We start from the raw sequence: 22,440 nt of genomic DNA, 5'->3' as shown, positions 1-22,440 counted from the left end.
AAATATTCTTCATTTTGCACAACCCGGTACAGGAGTATTCCTACAAAAAGCTCTGAATACAGTGCCTGCTGTAATTAGCACTCACTGTTAGTTTCTCACACTATATGTATTATTGTTATCCTTTTTTATTTAAATTTTTATTGTTTAAGTATTACATAAGTCTCCTTTTCCCCCCCATTGACCTCTCCCTGGCTACCCCCACCCCTCAGCACATGCCTCACCTCTCCCCGACATCTGTGTCCATTGGATAGGCTCATATGCATGTATACAAATGCTTTGGTTGATCTCTTATCTCCTCACCCCACATCTTCCCTCATAGGTTGGACAGTCTGTTCAATGCTTCTATGACTCTGGTTCTATTGTTGTTCATCAGTTTATGTTGTCCATTATATTCCACAAATGAGTGAGATCTTGTGATGTTTATCTTTCTCTAACTGGCTTATTTCGCTTAGCATAATGCTCTCCAGTCCCATCCATGCTGTTGCTAAGAAGAAGGATTCTTTTTTATAGCAGCGTAGTATTCCATTGTGAAGATGTACCACAGTTTTCTAATCCACTCATCTGCTGATGGGCACTTCAGCTATTTCCAAATCTTAGCTATTGTAAATTGTGCTGCTATGAACACAGAGTTCATATATCCTTTCTGATTGGTGTTTCTATTTTCTTGGGATATATATTCCTAGAAATGGGATTACTGGGTCAAATGGAAGTCCAATTTTTAATTTTTTGAGGAAATGCCATACTGCTCTCCACAGTGGCTGCACCAGTCTGCATTCCCACTAGCAGTGCAAGAGGGTTTCTTTTTCTCAGCATCCTCGCCAGCACTTGTTTGTTGATTTGTTGATGATAGCCATTCTGACAGGTGTGAGATGTTATTCTTGTTACCATCTCTATTTTAGAGATTTAAAAAACTGAACTCAGGAACAGAATAGTTTTCCCCGAAGTCATACTTACAATGAATGGCTGAGTAAAAATGTGAAAGCAAATTTGTTTCTTGCTCTATTTATTAGAATCTACCAAACCAAATCTGCCAGCTATCAAGTGTATATGCAAAAGAACAGCATCCTAAAACATTCTTGTTTCTCTGATTTCAGCATCCTGATAGCAATATAGGTGTCACTCTAGTGGTGCATCTGCCCCTTAATAAAATCTCCTAGACATGATTTAATACAAATTTCTTCCTTATCTATTTATTTTGCAAAAGTAACCCACTAACCCCCACAACTTTGTTCCTGGGCATATATTTTACTTTTGGGTATTCATCATGTCATCAGAAATGCATATGATTGAAATTATAATATTAAGTTCTACTTGTACAAAACACTGTATCGCTTTCACAATATGCTGACATTTTCATATAAATATTCATTGAATCCTAATAAAAATCATCAGGGGGGAAAAACATGAGGTAAGGCAAAAATATTTTACTGCACTTATCGATTAAGTAAGTGTAGAGGAGATGAACAATATGCAAAATTATATAGCTAAAAAGTGTCAGAGCAGCAACTGGAATCAGACCTTGTCTGTGTGATTCCCTGGGCTTTTTCATCTCACCACATTCTTCTCAGGGGATTCCAGATTCCAAAACTTACACTGAAGCTGCTCAAAAAGAGATGATGGAGACAGAATAGATGTTTAACACGGTCCTCTTCTGAAATTGTTGGCTTATAATTTTTTCTTTCATAGGGAACATATTAAATTTGTGAGAAACAAAGTATTAAATTATCTACTTTTGTGGTTAATTATTTTATACTCATTATAGAATAAAAATTTTGTAGAACATTAAAATTTCCATGAGAAAAATTCCTTCTATGAAGTAATACCACAATTGAAAATACTGATGATGTAGTTTCTTATTAATGTTTATCCTTTTCCACCTATAATGTTAAAAATGGAAACACTATTTTGTTCGTTTCACGGTAGTATTAAAAGTGAAATTGCTAAGAATAATGGTATCTAATTATCTTTTCTTATTTGAGGTCTGGTGGACTTTTTGCATCACTACCATTTAATTTATCAGTCTTATTTTTGAAATTATTGACATTTTTAGCCTTTTATTTAAATAGATTGAAAGTCTTATCTTCAAATGAAGAGCATGTGATTTAAACTTAGTGTAATGCCATTTGACTTTTATATTGAAAGTCATATTAAACCACATTTGTATGGAACAGAAAAGAAATATTGTATGTGTCAATTGGCTACTGTTTTATTAACTTCCATTCATTTAAAATGTCAAAAGTAAAGGAGGCAGTTAATCTAAAGCACAAAGTTAAGTTCAAGAACCTAATGAGGTATGATGTGATATTATTTAGGAAAAGTTTTATTATATAAATCTATAGAAGTATTTGCAATGGCTTTACAACCTTTATTCTAAAATTTATAACACCTTAATTTCCTAAATTCTTGGGTGGTAAATTTAAAGAACCAAAATATTTTTCTGACAATTAAAAAACGCATTTTCTATTTCACGGTTTTCTTTTGACCGAGCCTCTGAAATTAACTATTCAAGAATGTATGTGAGCCCATGTAAATTGACTGCATATTCTTTATTCTTTGTTACACCTGTTCTTCTATGCCATGTTATGGCCTCCCTCATCTGAGCACATATTTGATTCTTAAACTTCTTACTATTTGTGATTCAAAATTGAGAATTAAAATGTCACTGGATGCTGATTGGGTTGAGCCATTTTTTATTTGTTTTTGTTCTGGTTTGTATCATATATGTGTGTGTGTGTATATATATATATATATATATATATATATATATATATATATATATTCATCTATATGTAGAAGTCAGTTTAACAAAGCCCATGTACCTACATTCAGGTTAACTGATTGTTAACATTTGTCATATTTGATCAAATTGCTTTTTGAAAACAAAAATATTATAGACACAGTTGAAGTTCTATGTAATGCTCCACAATGCAGTTATTCTCACCAGACTACATGCAATAACAAACTCTAACCAGAAGATGTTGTGTTTTTCCATATCCATGTATTTTAGAATTATATTACATATGCTTGAGTTCACCAACAGAATGTGCCCATTGTAGTGTTTATTTTATTTTATTTTTAATCAAGTTTATTGGGCTGACATTGGTTAATAAGATTATAAAGCTTTCAACTGATCTATGATACATGATCTGTATACTGTATTGTGTAACCACCAAAAGTCAAATCATCTTCCATCACCATATATTTGTCCTCCTATACCCTTTTATACCCTCTACCCCACTTCTCTCTGGTAAGTACCATACTGTTGTCTATGTCTATGAGTTTCAGGTTTATATCCCACATATAAGTAGCATTATATGGTTCTTAGCTTTTTCTGACTGAATTATTTCACATAGTATAATACTCTCAAAATCCATTCATGTTATCACAAATGGCAGTGTTTCATCTTTTCTTATAGTGGAGTAGTATTCTATTGTATATATGTACCCATTTTCTTTATCCAATCCTCTATTGAAGGACTCTAGTTCCTTCCATGTCTTGGCCATGGTGAATAATGCTGCAATGATTGTAGGGATGCATATATCTTTGCTAATCGACATTTTTAAAGTTTGCATACATCGTATCTGTGATACTATGCTGCAATTTGCTCTTTTTTTAAAAAAGCATTCTTTCAGATTTATCCATTTGGTGGATGTAGATAGCACATGTTCATTCTTTTCCACTTTTTTATATATTTAATCGTGTAAATACATATGCCCAGATATACTTATTCCCATATTGTAGTTGCTTCCAAATTTCAGTTACAAACAAATCTGCAGTAAACATTAGAAATATCTTCTAAGTAAATGTATGCTTGTTGTGTAAGTGTAGTCAAACATATCTGATTTTATTTGTACTACATATTTTAAAAATACTCTCAAAGGTAGCTGAACCAATTTCTTCTGCAACCAAGAGTGAATATTTCTTTAGTTACGTTCTCACCAACACTTGATATTGGCATATTTTACATATTCTCCAATCTGCTATATGATAAGTTATATCTTACTCTTATTTAATATCCATTTTAGTGATTATTCATAGGCTGAACATCTTACGTTATTTAGTCACTTTGTGAGTTGATTTTTAACAATCTTTATCCATTTTCTATTTAATTGTTATTTTTTGTTTGAATTTTTAAAAACACATTCTGCACATCCATCGTTAGTTATGTATGTCACAAGTATATTTCCAGAGTCCGTGGTTATGCATTACCTTGCACAGAAGTTCTTCCTTTTAACCTAGTCAGATTCTTTAAGCTATTTCTTACTGGTTTATCCACTTAACAGGGGATAGGGTAGAGATCGGCTTCTTGCTTTTATTCTAAAGTGTAAAATTTTGTTTTGTCTCTAAGTGTTTTATACCTAAGTGTTGAATATACCTGAAATAGACTTTCTGGTACGGGTGAAGAAATGATCCAATTCTATATCTTTTTTACATAATAATAAGCAATTTCCAGAGCATTTTTCTTCTTTATGTGGAGTAATTCCATTGATCTCACTCTCTAAACTATAGATTCAGAAGTAGTTGGGAGGTGTCTCTTTCCAGTCAATAATCTGCTAACAGAAACCATTGTTTTTATTTCTATTGATGACTTTTAAATATCCTTTGGGGTAATTTTTCCCTTTTGTTGACGAATAGCACATGTTCACAGTTGAATAGCTCTACTATCATATCCTGTCAAATCCAGAAATTTCAACAATTACCCTTCATTGTGTCCCATTTAGTTCCCTTTATTTCCAACTGCTTTTATAGTCCCATAAACTCATTATTGTAAGATGGTGTAGCCACACCCCTGGTTTTCTTTTCAGAATAAGCTTTCTCATTTTTTTGCAACCAGACCAAAATTATTCTCAATCTTTTTAGTTCTGGTTCCTTTGTTTTAAATATTTTTATTGATTTCAGAGCAGAAGGGAGAGGGAGAGAGATAGAAGCATCAATGATGAGAGAGAATCATGAATCAGCTGCCTCCTGCACACCCTGCACTGGAGATCAAGCCCACAACCCAGGTATGTGCCCTGACCGGAAATTGAACCATGACCTACTGGTTCATAGGAAGACGTTCAACCACTGATCCATGCTGGCCAGACAGTTCTGGTTTCTTTTTGTTTAAAAATTTCTTCTTCAGTGCATTTCACTATAAGCAGTCAGGAGGAACCAAGGAACTCCAACATCTTTCTTAGAAATCTCCTCAGCTAAATATGCAATGTTATTACTCAAAAGTCCCTCCTTCTACAAAACATTAGAACACCATTCAAAGGACATAAGGAAAGCCAAGGGACACATGAAAACATGCTCAAAGTCACTAATCATCCGAGAGATACAAATCAAAATGACAATGTGGTACCATCTCACACCTGTCATAATGGTTATCATCAACAAATCAACAAATGACAAGTGCTGGAGAGGATGTGAAGAAAAAGGAACCCTCGTTCACTGCTGGTGGGAATGCAGATTGTTGCAGCCACTGTGAAGAACAGTATGGATTTTCCTCAAAAAACTAAAAATGGAACTCCCATTTGCCTCAGTAATCCCACTTCTAGGAATATATCCCAAGAAAATAGAAACACCAATCATAAAGGATACATGCACCCCTATGTTCATAGTAGCACAATTTACCATAGCTAAGATTTGGAAACAGCCTAAGTGCCCATCAGCAGATGAGTGGATTAGAAAACTGTGGTACATCTACACAATGGAATACTATGCTGCTGTAAAAAGGAAGAAATTCCTACCATTTGCAACAGCAGGTATGGACCTGGAGAGCATTATGCTAAGAGAAATAAGTCAGTCAAAGAAAGATACATGATCTCACTAATTTGTGGAATATAATGAACAACATAAACTGATGAACAACAACAGATCCAGAGACAGAAAGCATAGATCATACCATCAAACCTCAGAGGGAAGATAGGGGAGGGTGGGGGTAAGGAGGAGAGATCAACCAAAGGATTTGTATGCATACATATAAGCATAACCAATGGACACAGACACCAGAGGTTGAGGGCATGAGTGGGAGGGTGGGGGGGAGGGGGGATAAGGACACATATGTAATATCTTAATCAATAAAGAAAATAAAAAATAATAATGAGCATATATTATCTTACTTAATATGCAACTCTATAGAATAGTATACCAACAGCTTTTTAAAATTATCTCTCATACTTATTATTCTGCTTAGGACTTATTTTATATTCAAATTTTCTGTTGAGGTTGCAAATGGATGCTCATGATCATAATCCTATCAATAAATGAGAATGTCTGTTTTGGCAAAAAACAAACAAAACAACAACAACAAAAAAACCAAACACAGTTCAGACAAGTGATTTGCCACTTTATACAAATATCATCTTTCCTTCAGTATCCAATATCATGTTCCTCACTTCTGTTTTAAACTTCACTAAAATTCCCCTTAATGTACATATTTCTAGCATGCATCTAAATTTTGTTTTGCCAGTCTCTACCCATACGCAGTTTGAAACTGCTTTCACATTTTTAGGTATTTATTACAAGAGCACCCCACTCTTAGTACTAAAATCTGTCTTAGCTTGACAGATTTTGTCAAGTACCATAGACTGGGTGGCTAAACAACAGAAATTTATTTTCTCATAATTCTGAAGACTGGAAGTGTATGATCAAGGTACTAGCATAGTCTGTTTCTGGTGAGAGCTCTCTCTCTCTCTGTTATAGATGGCTACCTTCTGGTGTGTTCGCTCATGGCAGAAAGAACAAGCAAGGTCTCTGGTGTCTCTTCTTATCATGGCACCAACCTCAGCATGAGGGCCCCACCCTCGTAATCCTATATAAATCAAATTATATCCCAAAGTCCCTTTCTCAAAATACCATCACACCAGGGTGAGGGTTTCAACATATGAATATGGGAGGTTCACAGTTCAGGTCATGGCACTGGGGACTGAGGAATGGGAAATAATTAGGTATTTGGGGGACTGCTATACACTGTCTCTAACTTACACAGATTTTTGGACACCAAAACATCACGGTGGTCTGCTAGTCAGAGTTGGGGCAGATGACTTTCAGGTAATCAATCTAAGTTTTGTCTGAGGTTTGTCTCTCAGTCAGTTGAATTCATCCCTGATCCTATTCTGTGGTTATCCCACTTCTAAAATGCTTAATAGGAATAGCAGTACACAGCAACTATCAAAAATTTTATATCAGTTCCTTGACACATGGCATGAAGCTAATCTTGTAGTGAAAACTCAACAGATGCCATTAAAACCTCCTCAATCTACCAAAATAGTAAGTTAAAGCTGATCGGCATTACTGAAAAAAAATAGATACTAATGCCACCATCAAGGTCTTGAAAGAGGCAGTGGGTAGTAATTCCTATCCCTTCATATTTAATATGCCTATTTGAATTATGCAGAAGAGAAATGAATTTTGGATAATGATAACTAATTATTATAAACTTAAACAGGCAATGACTTCTAGTACAGTTGCTAATCCAGATGTAGTTTCATTGCTTGAACACATCCTCAAGAACAGTGGTTCTCAACCTTCTGGCCCTTTAAATACAGTTCCTCATGTTGTGACCCAACCATAAAATTATTTTCGTTGCTACTTCATAACTGTAATGTTGCTACTCTTATGAATCATAATGTAAATATCTGATATGCAGGATGGTCTTAGGCGACCCCTGTGAAAGGGTCGTCCGACTACCAAAGGGTTCGCGACCCACAGGTTGAGAACCGCTGCTCCAGAACATGTATGCAGTTCTAGAACGCAAAAACATTTTTTCTCTCTATACTTGTGAATAAACACCATCAGAAACAATTTCCTTTCAGTTGGTATGGCCAGCAGAACATCTTCACTATTGTGCCTCAGTGTTATAGAAACAGACAAAGCCTATAGCATAACACAGTCATAAGGAATTAAATCATACCTCCACTCTATAGGGCATAAAGTTGGCCTATTAAAATTTATGGTATTATGCTGATTGGATCCTGATGAGCAGGAAGTAGCAACTACAATATTAATAAGACACATTCATCCCAGAATGTGGGGAAATAAATACCACAAAAAAACAGTGACCTGTCACTCAGTAAAATTAAGGTGTCCATTGGTCTTGGGCAAGGTTTTTAAAAGGGGCAAATGGTAAATATTTTAGTCTTTGCCATACAATTTTATCACAACTACTCAATTCTTCCATTACAACATGAAACAGCCATAGGCAATATGTAAAGAAATAAATGTAGCTGTTTTCCAACAAAACTCTACAAAGTAGGCAGTGAACTGGATTTGGCCCACAGGCTGTGGTTTACTGATACTTGGTACAGGGCTTGTGACATCCCTTCCAAAAGAAAAGATAAGTTACTAACATTTTGTCCTTTCTGCAACTAATAATGCCTGTGGCCTCTTTGAATTTTTGAGGCAACATATAACTCATTTGGGCACACTCCCACAATCTATTTTTTAATATCCTGAGAAGCAGCTAGTTTAGAGAGAACTCACAAAGAGAGTATCTGCTTCAGTTCCAGACTGCCATGAACACTGATTGGCCACGTGGGCCATATGACTCAGCAGATACATTACCTGAAATTTATATGGCAGACAGGAATGCCATAGAGCTTTGTGAAAAAACACTGTAGGTGAATCACAGCACATATAACACAAACCTTTAAGGTGTTGAAACAAAACAATTCTATCCTCTGCAGTTAACTTTTCTCATTTTGAGAAGGCTTAATACCAGGCCTTAGTAAACACTAAATACTTGACTAGGGGAAAACAAGCTGCAATGCATCCTGAGTTGCCCATCATAAATAAGTGGCATCTTACCCAATAAACTATAAATTTGAACATCCCTTATTATATGAAAATAGACTAAATAGATAAGAATGACATCGAGAATGATCTGGAAAAACAAGTAAGTTGCATGATCAAGTGACATAGATGTGATTCAACTGTGTGAATGGTAAGAAATGGATTCCCAACAAAAATTCAGATATCTGAATCTGATATTGGTGGTAATCATTTTGGTATTTTATGGAAATTTACCATTTTTTGGATATATCTAGAATCTACCATCTCTCATCATCTTTACTACTGCTATTCTATGCCAGGCTGTCTTTCAAATAAATTAATTTACTAAACTTCTAACTAGTTTCCCTTATTCCCATGGAATTAATTCTCCACCCAGCAGCCTGAGTGTTTTGTTTTAATGTATGCCACAATACATCAATTCTCTGATAAAACTCACAGATTACTTTTTTTTTTCACTTAGTGTATAATAATATCATATGTGGCTTATAACTGATACTAATATTTCACCACTTTGAGTGAAGTATGGAAACCTCACTTCCATTTAGTTCATTTTACTTTCTCCACTATTATTAGTTTATTAAGGATCACAATGAGAGTACAATAATCAAATATGACTTATACATCATATATTCACATATTCATATATAATTTTTATATAATGACTCATAAAATATAAAAATAATAGTCTATTGTATGCATCCATATTCTGTTCTTTCCACTGCTTATACGTCCTCCCTGATGCTCCTACAATTCTTCTTTTATCATTGCTTTTCTGTTTGATGAGCATCCTTTAGCCAGTTATTAAGGGTAAGTCTGCTAGTCACAAATGCTTTCCATTTTCCTCTGTGTGAAAATGTTCTTGTATCTTTCACGCTTAAAGGATAACTTTACCAGAGGTAGAATTCATAGCTGACAATTCTTTTATTTCAGCTGATAGACAAATAATATGCCTCCATGGTTTCACATGAGAAACTGAATTTCATTTGAATTGGTTTTCCTTGCAAATAATGTATCATTTCTTCCTGACTGCTTTCAATAACTTATGTTTGTGATTGGTTTCTTTTTCTATTTCTTTAATTAATGATTTTTATCTTTAATTACAGTTGACATACAATATCATATTTTTCAGATATACAACATAATGATTAAATATTTATATAACTTATGATCACCCTGATCAATCTATTACCCTTTTGGTATTAAGTTTGCAATAGTGTAATTATGATGTGTTATAATGTGGGTTTTTTTGGTTTTATCTTGTTTGTTGTATAAATAGTGAAGATGTTATCTTCTAGGAAACTAACAATTTACAACATGGTAGCACAATTTGTTTGAGAGAAATAAGATAATAAAAAAAGATAATGTAGAAATCAAAAAAGATGTTTGAGGCAGTTTAATATAAAAATTTAGTAAATTTAACATGAATAAAGTAATTTGCTATACAGCAAGAAGCAATTCAAAATTGCAGGGATAAAGAAATTTTAAAAAGGCTAAATAAAAGAAATAAATGTCATAGCCTTTGTTTCTGGTTCTGGATAGGGGGCCTCTAAATCTTTGAGATTTCCCAAATGTTAGAAGTGTCTTTGTTATTCGTGGTATCCTCTAATTAATTATGTAAATAAGGTGACTCATGATAGAACCTTAATAGATTATGATAATGAGATGACTCAAGATGTGGGCTGGCCCTGCCACAGAGATCAATAATGTGATGGATTAGAAGAATGGGGCTTTGAGCCACTTGGTATGGGCCCCACTTCAAGGGAGTGAAGGACATATGGATTGTGTTTAATTATATGCCAATGATTTAATCAATCGTATATACATAATGAAAATATCTAGGCACCTACGCTCAGATGAGCTTCTCTGGTGAACAATACTCTGTTCATATTGCTACATTTTTAAATGGGAAAAGGATGACACATTCCTGAGGACATGAATGCTTCATGTTTGGGACCCTTGCTCCATGTATCTCTTCTTTGGCTGATTCTGATTTCTGTTCTTTTTGCTCTAATAAACTGCATTTATAAGTATAGTGCTTTCAGAAAATTCTGAGTCATTCTAGAAATTTATTGAACATGAGGGTATAACAGAAACTCTCAAATGTACGGCCAGCTGGTCAGAAGTATGGGTACTTAGGAATCCCCAATCTTCCATCTGATGTCTGAATTGAGGCAAGCCTTGTGAAGGAATGTGACCTAACTCTGGGTAGTGACCTAGGTCATTGAGCTTTGGTTGATGCTGTTTTTGTCAATGCTATTAAGATAAATCCTGAGGTTTGATTATTATTCCCATCTGTAGATAAAGAAAAATTCTTAGTAATTAATATTTTTGTTTATTTTGCAGCATAGCATAGTACTTTTATTTTGTCTTAAGGGAATTTATGTACTTTTAAAATGCTGATTGTGTGTGTAACAATCAATAAATAAATAATAACAATCATTATATTTCACAATTTATATAAGTTGCTATTTTCTCTTTTTCAATCAAGGTTTTCAATTGTGCTAAAGCAGTGGTTGGCAAACCGCTACTCGCAAGCCACATGCGGCTCTTTGGCCCCTTGAGTGTGGCTCTTCCACAAAATACCACGTGGGGGCGCGCATGTACAGTGCGATTGAAACTTCGTGGCCCATGCGCAGAAGTCGGTTTTCAGCCTGGGCAAGTCTATTTTGAAGAAGTGGTATTAGAAGAAGTGGGGGGTGTTGATCAGTCAGTCAGGAGACAGGAGATGCAGCGCAGGAAGGCCTCAGGATGGGAGAGTGGGAAGGGGTCAACCTCAGCGAACGTACCTCAATCAGATTGAGGACATTTTTAGCAAAGGCCAGCTTAGGAGTACCCTAATTAAGTTAATAACAATGTACCTACCTATATAGTTTAAGTTTAAAAAATTTGGCTCTCAAAAGAAATTTCAATCGTTGTACTGTTGATATTTGGCTCTGTTGACTAATGAGTTTGCCGACCACTGTGCTAAAGGACAAGAGACAAAGAAGTCTTCATTTGATTTTCAAGATCAGTTTATATGAAATAAATTGCATTATAAGATACACAGCTTTTGATTTATTTTTGTGTTCCATAGTGGATTACCTTGTGCCCTCTGTTTTTCTTAACCACCATTGTATTTTATGGAACAGGGCATTTCTATTCAGTACTGTTATTTTTAAAAAGCTTGGAAATAAGAGAACTTTCTAAATGTTATTCTTTCTGCAAATTGATTACAATCGTGGTGTGGGTTTTGAGTATGTACTGAATGATTCAAGTAGAATTTGAAGACATGCTATGATATGCTTATACCAAAAGCTTTTTGCTTTAAGAGCATGATCGGAGGAAGCATTACTTGTCAGAAAAGCTGACATTTGTATCATAGCCTAATTCCTAACGGATTCATGCTTGAGAACTATAGAAAATAGATAACCAATATAGTCATATAAAATAAGATAAATACAGGAAAGATTATCTGCCTAAAACTATCTAAGGCAAGGTACAAGAAGTACTTCTTGTGAAAGTCTCTAAGTCTAAGAGAATGTATCATCAGAGAGAACAATTTTGCACTTTGCCAGGGCTAGAGTGAAACAGCTTTGGAACCACCACTAACTCGATGCATTTCTGGGGTACATAAGGGGTACATGAGCAGCAGAAGCAGCAGTACTCAGGGCAGTGGCAGCAGCTGTTCAAAGCTGACCTACCTAATATGCCAGCAATGGTGTCTGAGTGGAGGAGTTGATAGGGACAAAAATACTCAGGATGGTGCCATTTCTGCCAGGTAGAACACTACCCTGACTGCTAAAAATGGTGAAACTGGTACGGAGTTAGAAGAATAGCACCTATCAGAATAAAAATACTTTTAAAAGACAAATGCACACCTGTTTGAGCCTCCAAAACAACCTTGAGCAAGAAGAATAAAGAAACATTTGGAAGGAAATATAAAACATACAAAGGACCTCCATTATAAGGTGTAAGCAACAGGAACTCCAGGGGTTTCATATTAATATCACTCATGTAATCCACATACACTTAAAATCTGGGGAAATTCAGATTATGTGTAGGTAACACTTTTTAAATTATATTGTTGCTACTAGATAGTAAACTTGTAATTACAAAGAATGGATGGTTTATTAAACAAAATATATTTGAGTAGTTTAATAATTTCCAGAGTTGCTGTTATTGCTGACTCATAAATGTTGAAATAAATTTTAAAAAGGTATAACATAAAATATTTTAACAGTTACATTATGGAGATGAAACAAAAATTTACCCATTACTTAAAAATCTTAGCAATTCCCAAGAAAAACAATGAATAATTTATCTGAAGTAAATCTAATAGTTTTCTATAATGTATATGAAGCACTGTTTTACGAAAATATCTTCTCCTTCAATGGGAATATATTTTCTTTATCTTTTCATAAAACACGGGTGCTTTTTGAGACAATACTGAAAAAAATATTGTCAAAGAATTTGCCTGTGATTTGTGAAGTCTGCAGGTTGTGAATGAGTTGCGTACCAAGCATTCTTGTTTATTCAATTTATTCTATTTGAGTGCAGAAATGCATGCTTCCACATAATCAGTGCCCTCAGTGTAAAACAACACTTCTATGCAATATTCACAATACCTAAGAGGAGCAACAACTAACTGATGGTAATAGAATAGTGCGGAGGTAAAGGAGAAAAAAAAACTGTAAGAAGGATCACCATATTACTTTCCTTCATGAACTCCATGGACCACCACAATGGTTACTCCTTATACCCCATTCTATTCCTTTATATCCCAGTTTTAACATTGTTATTCCAGCCTCATACCCTCCCAAACCCTGCCTACATGAGTCCTGTTTCAGGTCCCAGGGAAAGGTACTCCAGAAACCTATCTTCAAGGTGTGGAAGAAAAGAAGGAAAGGAACTCCTCAGACTTGCTTTCAGAGGTAGAATGAAGTGTGGAGGGGGGGAGTATGACTATCTCCCATCCCAAGGTGACCCTTAGCAACCAATTTATTTATTAAAAAAAGTGAGATGATACACACACAGAATCATTTCTATAACTTACTTGTACACTCTACATTTGGCTAGACCATCACGAAGGTACCATTTCCATGACAACAGATGCTATTGCACTGCCCAAATTTAGAATGTGTCACGTCTGACACAGCAAATCCAGGCAGGTCAGCTCTGATCCCACAGTCACTCACTGTCCTGTGGTCAGGTGATTAGTCTCGCCTGGAACTCAGTAGCATGTCAAAAACTGCTGGTTTTCTGTTACTGAAATCACAACCTTTTTCCAGAAATGTAGGACTCCTCACTGCTGTTCCCCTATTATTGTTTCCAAAAACTCAATACAACATCCTAATCTGCCTCCAGCACTTTGGAGTCTATCACATAAAATGACTGAGCTAAAGAACTGCTACCACAGAGTCTGGACCTGCTGCAGAGCACTCTGGGTCCACTGAAAATTTGTAACCTTGAATTATTAAACAAATAGATTGAAGTCATATCCCAAAAAGATTAACATTCTGCTGCAAAATCTAAAAGCACCTACAGAGTGCTGTTCTTTTTATTCGTGGTAGGAGAGGTAAAATGTAGTAATTTGTCCTTCCATTGAAGGAATATCCTGGTGACTCCAGCCCTTAAAGATTCAACGGCATGACAGGTCTCTGAATCATTCTCCAAGATTTATTTTCTACTCATTGGTGCACATGAATCTTACCAAGGAAGTGAAAGTACTTTCTAATACAGATTTGTCAGGTCCCCTTAATGTGATTCATTAATAGAGTTAACTAATCTGATCTAAGGACTAACAAGGGGACCAAATTTCCTTTAGATCTATTTGTAAATGTGAAGGGAAGTTATCATAGCTCTGGGGCAAGACACTAAACGTGCACTGGTTCAGATCTTCTTTGCTAATGGAGATTGAAAATAGCACACCACCAGATCATTAGCTATATACCAATTTCCAGAACTTATTAAATATTTCCTAATAAAGATATCACACCCACCACCTTTGAAACTCTAACTTTGTTATGTTTAGGCAGTCTGCTGTCTTCTGTCAATATCCATTTGTTTATTTCAGTGTTCTGTTTTGGTTTTCATGAATTAAATAAAATGTGATGAGGAACTAGTAACACTGCATCCTTTAAGGAACTAATCTCTAACATTCCACATGGGAGATGGCACTGATTCTGATTTACTATCTTCTGTAGGTAGAGGGGGATGTTTCAGAAACTTTCATCTGGCTTTTCTTACCATAATCACTCTCATTTCCTGGACCAGAAAACCATTGTGAGAGTTCTGCCAGCTACTAATTACATGCACCTCAATTGTATATCTGTGAACTAGAGAAATAACTGCAATTTGGTCTGCAGAACCATAAGACACCTAGGAGATGGAATCGTCACAGCGTGCCATTTATCACCTGGCCTTTTTACATCTATAAACCAAATGGAGAGGAGCCAGGATGATGTTCTGTGTCAGCTGAACCCAGCAGGTTGCAAAAGAGCTTGGTTTCCTTTTTCCTCAAATGTAGCAACTTTGATAAAAATTTTAGGTCCTTTTGGGGTAAAATTGTCTGATATTTGTTTGAAACACTTATGATGGCATTGAAGGGCTCTTCCCCAAGGGAACCTGGTCTCCCTTTCAATCAAGGAGTTGTAGGTTTGAGAACCAGTTAGATCTGGAAACTATCTGAGTTTGTGTTTCTATCACAGCAGCTGGTATCAGTCTTTTTCTCACTGATTCTTGAATTTTTTGGCTTATATATTAAGTAATATTGCCATGAATGTAATGTCCTAGGAACACCATGGTTTATAAACTATCATCTCAGATCCCTGCAAATTAGTAAACCCATCTTGCTTCAGAAGGTTCAGTGACACCACTTATTCTCCACTCTCCCTGAACAGTATCCCTCCCACTGACACTATCAAGCCTCTTTCTAGAGCAGCAACTGCTGTCATCACTGCTGGCCTCAGAGGATTGTTGTGTAAGTGGCCCACAGGTACACAGAAGTAATCAAACAAAATGATTTTCAAAATGACAACTTCCCATGCCAACTTCCACAACACACAAACCTTGAGAAGAAAGTCAGTAGGAGGAAGAATAGGACAGGGATGGGAAAGGGAGAAAAGGAAGCAGGGGAGAATGAGAGAGGGAGAGGGAGAGGGAGAAAAAGAGAAACAACATTTAAATATCCAAGGAAAGCCCTAACTGGTTTGGTTCACTGGATAGAGCAACAGCCTGCGGACTGAAGGGTCCCAGGTTCAATTCCAGTCAAGGGCATGTACCTTGGTTGCGGGCACATTCCCAGTAGTGGGTGTGCAGGAGGCAGCTGATCAATGTTTCTCTCTCATCGATGTTTCTAACTCTCTATCCCTCTCCCTGTCCCTTTCCTCTCTGTAAAAAAATCAATAAAATATTTTTTAAAAATAAATAAATAAAATAAAATAAATATCCAAGGGGAAAAAAATCACTCTTTAGAGATGAAAAACAACAACTGCAGACATCAGATCGAAATTGTTGTCCAAGTTTTCAATAGCAATGCTTTATACTAAAACATATATATTCAGGGTTACAAAAAATAAAAATGTAAACCACAGATTTTATTAAGCTAAACTGGTTTATAAGTATATAACCTACAGACCATTTGGAAGAAGAACCTAGCACAGCTCAGATCTCAGAGAAACAAAATGACTAGGCAGACACTGACATAAAGACTCATTGTGAGCAGTAAATAAAAATGTGCATTAGTGCCCCAGCTGGTTTGGCTCATTGGACAGAGCGTCAGCCTGCGGACTGAAAGGTCCTGGGTTTGATCCAGTCAAGGGTACATGCCTGGGTTGTGAGCTCAATCCCCAGTGTGGGGTGTGCAGGAGGCAGCCAATCAATGATTCTCTCTCATCATTGATGTTTCTCTCTCTCCCTTTCCCTTCCTCTCTGAAATCAATAAAAAAAGTTTTTTTAAGTGCATAGTACTAAATGAGGATTTTAAGACAGAGAAACTATTATGTACAGTCTGTAATATATAGACTCTGATAATATAGATATACTAGAGGCCCGATGCATGAAATTCATGCAAGGGGCTTGGCCCTCGCAACCTGGCTTTGTCCAGAAGGTCATCCAGCTCTCCAGTCTGATTAGCATATTATGCTTTTATTATTATAGATGATTATTAAAAAGTGGGGTGAAATAAAGCATGCATATGAACAAATATGCAATTTACTTTTTGAATCATAATTGCAGAAGTATTGGTATTATTAAATAAGAATAGTGACTAATTATGTGAAATTCTAATTCTGTTATCCTTTCTGTCCTTAGAAGCTGCAATCTTCAGTGTGAATAAAGAGATAGAGATGTATCTGGGACAAAAAAAAAACAAAACACACAAGATAGGTCTAGAAAATCCTGTCAGACCAGATATCAAGGAAATTATCAAAGACTAGAGGCCTGGTGCACAAAAATTTGTGCAGCCAGGGGGATCCCTCAGCCCGGCCTGTGCCCTCTCGCAGTCTGGGAACCCTCGAGGGATGACCACATGCTGGCTTAGGCCCACTCCCTGCTGGATTGGGCCTAAGCTGGCAGTCAGACATCCCTCTGGCAGCCCAGGAACCCTCGGGGATGTCCACTTGCCAGCAGGGAGCAGGCCTAAGCTGCAGTCGGACATCCTTAGCACTGATGAGGAGGCGGGAGAGGCTCCCACCACCACCACTGTACTGGCAGCCATCATCCTGGCTTGTGGCTGAGCAGAGCTCCCCCTGTGGGAGCACACTGACCACAAGAGGCAGCTCCTGCATTGAGCTTCTGCCCCGAGTTGATCAGTGTGTGTCATAGTGACCAGTCATTCCCAGTCATTCTGCTGTTAGGGTCAATTTGCATATTACCCTTTTATTATATAGGAGTGCCTGGCCAGCCTGGGTGAGGGGCTGATGGCTGTTTGCAGGCTGGCCACAGCCCCTTCAGGGTGGGGGGTCCTGCTGGGGTGCCTGGCCAGTCTGGGTGAGGGGCTGAGGGCCATTTTCAGGCTGCCTAAGCCCCCAAGCAGGGACCCTCACCCCATAAGGGTGTGGCCAGCCTGGGTGAGGGGCTGATGGCTGTTTGCAGGCTGTCCACAATCCCAAGCCACCCAAGCTCCCAGTGGAGGCTGGCTGAAGCAGGTATCTGGGATTTATTTGTTTTCTATGATTGAAACTTTGTTGCCATGAGCAGAGGCCACAGCTGGCTCAGGGCAGGTGGGAAGCTTGGCTTCCTCCATCGCCCGGGCAACCAAGCCTCCTGCTTGCTCCAGCTCCGTGGCTGCCGGCCGCCATCTTGTTTGAGTTAATTTGCATATAGTAGCTAGGATTGGCTGGTGGGCGTGGCTTGGGGCATAGCGAAGGTACAGTCAATTAGCATCTTTGTCTTTTATTAGTGTAGATTAGCGATGTATCAAAAGGTATACAAAATCAATGTGAAGAGGCAATGTTGATGGCTTAGGAATAGATAACATTTCTCCTTATTTCATAGGTCTTCAGGTTGAGCTTAAGCAATCAAGTAACATAAAATTAAGGTAGGGTAGCCAGCCTATAGTGCCTGTCACAGATGGTTAGAAAAGATACAAAATACAAACATGAATGAAGAGTCACACTGAACAAACATGTTTTTCTTACATTATAATGCAATTTAAACAATCTAACAGCAAGGACATCAGCTGAAACTATCAAGTGGTGCCACACTTGGCAGACTGGCTCAGGTTCCACCATATAATTTAAGAACCACACTGAGCTAAAACCCACATCAAGACAGAAGAATGTGAGGAAATTACTCATTAATATCCAGAAACATAACACATAATTTTGTGAACACCTTTCATGCTACAGACATTGTGATAAGCATTTGAAATATATTGTCTCTAGTCTGACAATCATATCAATAGTATCTCTCTTCCTCTCCATATGAGGAAAGAAATCAATAATCAAAGAGTTTAAATGACTTACCCAAAGCCACATGGTGGAAAATAGAAAACTAGATATCAATTCATTTGACAGTCTTTGAGGTTCTTCTTTTCTTCACACTATAAAAGTAAAATATTTTTCACTATAATATATGCCAAAATATTTTTTTATTTGAATACAGCTTTTTAATTAAAAACTAAGATAGTCCAACTTATTTACTGATATTTTGTTAATGTAACTTGCTTATCTTTCTTCATTCTGAGTATTAAAATAACAACATTTTGTCAGTATTTTTGTTAAATGGATTTTAATGTGGTTAATATTACCATATAGCTATTAATTCTATTTTAAATCAGTTAAGAACCTAAATTACAAGCTACAGAAAACCACATTTCTATGATTATAAAATAAGTGTTTCTAGGAATGGATTTAGTTAGTTCACATAACTGCCAGGGTAACTAAAAAATTAAGTTTAAAAATAGACAGACAGGAAAATACATTAAATTTGCACTGTGGTTATAGCTGCCATAACTGATAAGATGCTAAATTCTGTCACTGGCATGGCCAATTCTACATGTCTGGTCACTGGTGCTGCCATTGATACCTAGGAAACCACTTCCTGGAAAGAGTTCCTAGGTCACTCATACTTGTACACTAGATTCCCACTTTATTCTGGATGAATGCACCCCATTGGCACAGTTTGGGTCATGTGCTGTCATTGCTACAAAGGATAACAGGAAGGTGATTTTGTATCATTTACATTCTCAAGTAGCTGGCACACTCTGTATTCCGGCACAGCTCACATGGTGGACAATACCCAAAATGTCAGAGGCTTAGATGCTGTGCCACCCAAAGAATGACAAACCACTACCACAGCCCTGTTTCTTGCATTTTTTTTATTGTCTAAAGTTTTATATATGTCTCCTTTTTCCCCAATTAACTCCCCCTCCCTAGCCATTCCCACCCCAGGTAAGCCCCACCAAACCAGTGTCTGTGTCCATTGGTTATGTTAATAAGCATGCACACAAGTCCTTTGGTTGCTCTCTTACCACCCCGCTCCCCTGCCATTTGTCTCTGGATCTATTCTTGTTCATCAAATTATGTTGATCATCTATCTTAACAAAAGGGTAACATGCTAATTAGACCAGACATCTTCCGGATGACCTTCCAGATGTCCTTCCGGACAAAGCCATGGTGGCGGGGCCGAGGCAGAGGCGGTTAGGAGTGATCAGGCTGGTAGGGGAGAGATGTTACGGAAATCAGGCTGGAAGGGGAGAACAGTTCGCAGTGGTTCTCAAACTTCTGGCCCTTTAAATACAGTTCTTCATGTTGTGACCCAACCATAAAATTATTTTCGTTGCTACTTCATAACTGTAATGTTGCTACTGTTATGAATCATAACGTAAATATCTGATATGCAGGATGGTCTTAGGCAACCCCTGTGAAAGGGTCGTTCATCCGCCAAAGGGGTTGCGACCCACAGGCTGAGAACCACTGAGTTAGAGGGATCAGGCCAGTAGGGAGAGCAGTTAGGGTGATCAGGCCAGCAGGGAGAGCAGTTAAGGTGATCAGGCCAGCAATGGAGAGCAGTTAGGACGATCAGGCCAGAATGCAGGTGAGCGTTTAGGAGTCAGCGGTCCCGGATTGTGGTTAGGAGCCAGAGATCCCTGTGGAATCAGGCCCAAGCTGGCAGTTGGACATCCCCCGAGGGGTCCCAGATTGGAGAGCGTTCAGGCTGGGCTGAGGGACCCCCCTCCCCTATGCACGAATTTTGTGCACTGGGCCTCTAGTTTTAAATAATACTGAACTTCCTAATACTTCTACTGTTTTTTCTTTAATCAGTTTATATTGGATAATTATAACTAAATAGGTTTAAAATTAAGTTGTGAAGTTAGTTCCTTGTCCTTTTAATGTTTTACAGGAAAATATATTTTAATAAGATAAAGAAAATATATCTTCCTTTGTTTTAATTAGTGGAATATTCTCTCTCATTTCATTTTGTTAATGCTATAGGACCAGAGTATTTAACTACAAACAAGTGCTAATCTCACAAATATACTAGGATTAACAGAGAACAGTGTTATTTCCCTGAAGAACCCCAGGAGCTCAATTCTACTAGTATGTATGCCAAAGGATAGCCTTGTCTATTCATAGCTCACAAAGCAATTTCAAGTAGGCGGGACCATTGCACTAATTAGATTATTTGTATTTACAAGAAATGGCAAGTGATAAGGTGTAGTTGTTTTAGCTATCATGTAAATCTTATTCAACTTAATTAAAAAATTAAACCTATATCATATTTATGAAGCACTTTTGATATAAAGAGATTAAGCTGTTTTGTCTTTCTTCCCATGAATTATAAAATACTCTTTATATATCAATGCTATATGTTTATTATTTTATTTATTAAATATTTATTATATTTATTATATGTTATATAAATATATGTATTATACTTATTAAATTTTTATTTTAAAGTTGAGGAATATGAAATATAGGAAAAGTGAGTATAAGAGTTTGTCTTTCCATAATAAATAACAACTCAAGGATAGGGGAAGAGAGGCAAGGTCTTCTCACTGCCACTGACTTAATAAAAAAATTTTGGAGAATGATACTCCTCATATTAACTAATAAAATCCCAAGATTTTTCTAAAGTGTGTGTGTTTCAGGTTATGGATTCTGACTTACTCTTTTAGAAGCTAAAAACAGTAACTGAGGCCAGTATGTGTTTCGTGTGTCAGATTTTCTCTGCCCTTAATAGCATTGAGCACACATGACATTATATTATTTTGACATGTATGAATTTTAAGACTTTAATTGTAATGATTTTTAAAATAAACAATGAGTAAGCATGCTTACTCGTGACAGAGCCAAGATAATAGCCAATATGTATAGATATAGCATATATACCTTCAAAATAGTATAGCTTTGCCATGGTGGCTAAATTCTCCTCCTCTTCTCCAAAGGGAGGGTTTACACCATGCAAAGTATCATTCTTAGTTTATTAATCAATCTTTGCTGCTTATGAAATTTACAACTAGACTTATCGTATCAGCCCTGGTCTGCTAGTTTGTTTATAGTGTCAACCAATGTTGAACTCATATCAGATAATTTTTAATGGAGTTATACCAAAGCATAGCTGATACAGAACAATTATTGATTGGGTGTATAACTTAATAATCAGATAAACATTAAAGTGAGATTTTGAATCGTTTTCTTCCCAAATATAAGAGCTAGGACTAGGTGTATCCATCTGTCCATTCCCTCCTGGAATTCCACATTGTCAGTGGTTGAAGCTGAGGTACCCAACTCATATGTCTGAATGGAATGAAAGATTAATCAATGTTTGAGACACCAACTAACACAGAGAACATAGGCTGCCATATGAAAAAGCATTACAACAACCTACTTATTGTTTTATTTGTTAATGTTAGGCAAATAAATAAAACATTTTCATGTGTCAGAAGAATATTATTTGTTATCTCCAGGTTTAGATCTATTGCTATATGGACAGTGATGATACTTGGGGATGATTCTGTGTCGATGTCTTTCATTTGTGTTTCACAAAGAACATTTATATTTTCTTTCTTTGTGCTACAGCAAGAATATTCATATTTTCCATTATACATAAAATAATTTCTAAAATTATTTAAAAATTCCAACACATCAGTAAGAGAATATGTGTATTGTAGTCACTTTCTCACATTTTGAATTATGATGCATAATTTTAATTAAAGAATTTGCTTTACTCTTATAGTGCTTTAAT

At 36.5% G+C, this 22,440-nt stretch overlaps 1 protein-coding gene across 1 annotated transcript in view; it reads right to left on the bottom strand.

The window, feature by feature from the left end:
• FSTL5 (follistatin like 5) overlaps positions 1–18,780 on the bottom strand; it is a 725,468-nt gene extending 706,688 nt beyond the window's left edge. Inside the window, exon 1 of the mRNA XM_070415376.1 lies at positions 18,717–18,780. The gene's annotated coding sequence lies outside the window, so the exon portion shown is untranslated. The remainder of the gene's footprint in view (positions 1–18,716) is intronic.
• Between the last annotated feature and the right edge of the window lie 3,660 nt (positions 18,781–22,440).

The sequence above is a fragment of the Myotis yumanensis genome, unplaced genomic scaffold, assembly GCF_028538775.1.
Source record: "Myotis yumanensis isolate MYYU_CA2020_CCGP unplaced genomic scaffold, mMyoYum1.0.hap1 SCAF_5, whole genome shotgun sequence".
NCBI classification, from domain to species: domain Eukaryota; kingdom Metazoa; phylum Chordata; class Mammalia; order Chiroptera; family Vespertilionidae; genus Myotis; species Myotis yumanensis.
Note: the sequence above shows the minus strand (reverse complement) of the source record. Positions and strands in the feature narration are given on the sequence as shown.